A 2,632-nucleotide genomic window follows, 5' to 3' on the forward strand; every position below is an offset into this window, starting at 1 on the left:
ATTCCCCCAAACCCAGCAAGTGCCTGCAACACTGGACAGCACCACACCCACTGTGTGCGATGCTTCTTAATCGCGTGGATATACACCTTCTCATTTGAGTTATGGATGGGGAGCCACACACGGTCATCAAATACAGCAGTTAATGCTGTCCTCAAACTGCCATCTCCACTGCTGTGATTTGGGGCCATGGATAAGTCGGGGATCCTGACACAGAGACAGCTGATCCGAGAGATGAGGTGGCACCTGAGGGACGGTGGGCACTTCTGCGGGGGAGTGGGAGGTGCCTGCGAGGGGATTGACACGCGTCTCTATACATACGTGTCCAAGCATGGATATATATATGTACATGGGACACATATGTGCAGTCGTGGGAGTGTGGATGTGTGTATTCCACAGCGGCATCAGAGGGCAAGAAGCTCAGCTCTTCCCATGGAAACCAGGGATCTGTGTCTGACCAAGCCTTAGGAAGCAGCTCTCAGCAGAACGGGGCCTAGAGCCATTTTCGGAAAGCCGGACACACCTCTGTGTGCTTAGAGACTGCTCTGGCGCCCTTCCCTGGCAGCCGGGTCAGGGAGCCTCTCTTTGGGAACATTCCAGTCATGACTGGGGAGGCTTGTCTCCCTTGAGGAGCGCACGAGGACTTAATGAATCCCACAGAGCGTCTGTCTGCATTCCTGAGGCTTACGAGTGAGGGGGTGAGAGGCCCCTGAGCAGCTCATGACTGACCACTGGTCCTGTATTGCCTGGGTTGGGCTTACACCTGAGAATCTGAACTTCCCAGCTGTTGCGTGACCTCTGTTGATTTAACACAACACTCCTGCCCGGTTCTGCCACTATACATTGCCTTATGGCTGTTGATTTTTTTTCCCCCTTGAGATTCATTTAGGCAGAAACTCACCCAATAGCATTTTGCTATGAGCCAAGAAGACAGAGCAGGATGAAAAGATGAGCGTGATCCCGTGGGAGACTTGGTTAGCAGGAAGGTCGTAGGAAGGGGAAGGAGGGTCTTTCTCTCTCTGTGGAGCCACTGACTAAGACTGGACCAGTGGACGACATGCCTCTTTTTCTTAGCCATCTCTTTTTGATGCTTAGTTTTGACAACTTGCAAAATGACCCCTACACCTTGACGTGTAGTAGGATTGAGGGATGGGTGAGTAGGAGAAAGGCATGTTTGCCCATTCGCTGGAGGCTTTTGTGACAGGGGAGGGGTTGGCCATGGACAGATTCATGGCAGGTCAAAACAGTCCCCTACGATTTGCTACGTTTTATGTGGTGTTATCTCAGGAACTCTTACTTGGATGTGGCTCACTTTGGTCTCCCAAACTGACACGAACCAACATCAAAACCCACAGGAGAGCTGGAATGGCGCTTGGTGCCAAACCACGCCGTACAGTGTGAGGACCCGCTTTAGAATCCCCTTGTGGGAACTTGGGGATGTGAGCATGTGTCTGTAATTTCAGAAGTCTGGTGAAGGGGAGGCAAGGATGAGGGCTTCTATGGGAGCTTGTGGGCCAGCTGGGCTGCTGGGAGCAGTGTTGTATAATCAATAGACACCATCTCAAACGAGGAGAAGGACCAGGCACACATACACATCATATACATATATACATGGACATACACATACATATACTTATACATAGACTAAAAGACCCTAAACCTGTAAGAAAGCCTGGGCTAAGGACAACACTCTATCTCAAGAAAGCAAATCAAACAAACAAAAAGCCTATGACAAAGACAATAGGAGAGAGACAGAAAGGGGGAGCGGGGCGGTAAGGAAGGATTTTGGGATAAAATGACTACTCAGACTTCCAAGGGAGAGGAGACCTGGAGGTAGATGAAGCCAGTGACATCATTTGAGGTTAGTGTTTGGAGCCAGTTCTAAAGAGTTAGAAGGTGACTTCTGAAACATCCAGACCCACAGCCCCTTCTCTAGATACTCAGCCGGAACCCTCCGGAGAGGGCCTCAGGGATCTTATTTTAATAAGCCTCTTGGATGATTCCTCTTCTGAGTCAAATTGTGACGCTGCTATCAAATCCAGGCAACTACCTGTCGAGACTAAAACATTTCCAAGGGTTGTAAGCAAATACATATATGTAGTTGTCAAGATGTGAAGTTTAGGGGAAAAAGAGGTTGAATATTCCATATTGAAACAATTAAACATTTTTCTTCTTTCTTTCTTTCTTTCTTTCTTTCTTTCTTTCTTTCTTCCTTTCTTTCTCAAACTAGTTCCTTGGGTTGCTGATTTATGTGGCTTATTTTTTTTATCTTTTTAAAATTTTTTAAAATTGATTTTATTGAGCTTTACATTTTTCTCTGCTCCCTCCCCTTCAGCCCTCTCCCATGGTCCCCATGCTCCCAATTCACTAAGGAGATCTTGTCTTTCTATTTCCAATAGAGATTAGATCCATGTATGTCTCTCTTAGGGTCCTCTTTGCTGTCTAGGTTCTCTGGGATTGTGAATTGTGGGCTAGTTTTCTTTGCTTTGTGTTTGTCTAAAAGCTACTTATGAGTGAGTACATGTGATTATTGTCTTTCTGGGTCTGGGTTACCTCACTCAGTATGAAAGTGTCTTTAAGCCATTTTAGAGTCCTCTGTTGAGAGTTCTCTGTTTAGGTCTGTACCCCATTTTTT

The 2,632-nt window shown here is 47.0% G+C and overlaps 1 protein-coding gene across 6 annotated transcripts in view; it reads left to right on the forward strand.

Moving 5' to 3' along the window:
* Positions 1–2,632, forward strand: part of Ankrd44 (ankyrin repeat domain 44) — a 217,620-nt gene that overhangs the window by 87,504 nt on the left and 127,484 nt on the right. The gene's annotated exons all lie outside the window — the stretch shown is intronic.

Source organism: Microtus ochrogaster, unplaced genomic scaffold (assembly GCF_000317375.1).
Source record: "Microtus ochrogaster isolate Prairie Vole_2 unplaced genomic scaffold, MicOch1.0 UNK8, whole genome shotgun sequence".
NCBI lineage: Eukaryota > Metazoa > Chordata > Mammalia > Rodentia > Cricetidae > Microtus > Microtus ochrogaster.